The sequence below is a fragment of the Chrysochloris asiatica genome, unplaced genomic scaffold (assembly GCF_000296735.1).
Source record: "Chrysochloris asiatica unplaced genomic scaffold, ChrAsi1.0 scaffold00043, whole genome shotgun sequence".
In the NCBI taxonomy this organism is placed as follows: domain Eukaryota; kingdom Metazoa; phylum Chordata; class Mammalia; order Afrosoricida; family Chrysochloridae; genus Chrysochloris; species Chrysochloris asiatica.
The window spans coordinates 9955489-9956014 of NW_006408561.1; positions in this window are offsets into that span (position 1 = coordinate 9955489).

Genomic DNA, 526 nt, shown 5'->3' on the forward strand with positions numbered 1-526 from the left:
GGTAAGGTGGAGGGTCAGAGAAAAAGAGGAAGACCCCCAACAAGATGGATTGGCCAAGTGGCAGCATTGATGGACTCAAGTGTGGCAACAGTAATGAAGTTGGCCCAGGATTGGGCAGTGTTTCTTCTGCTGTGCATAAGGTCACTATGGGTCGGTTTTAACTCAATGGCACCTAACAACACCAACAACTGTTTAAGAAAAAGGATTTGGTATGAGACCATGGCACCAAATGCAGCTATACAACATACAAGTACATCTACTAAAATTTGAGTCAATTTCTTTAAGCCTATTTATCTTTATCTACAAAATAGAAATAAAATTATTTAACCATAGCATAGGTTCATTGTGAGAATTATCAGTATATGAGTTAGTATAATTTAGTATCATCATCATTGTAGTTTTATCTCAAAGAAAGTTCTATTTAACCTTCAAGAGATAAGTACTGGGCCCTGTATTTTTAAAGGAATATATAATTTAAAATATATAGCATCTGAAGAACAGATTTGATGAATTAAACACTAAAGAG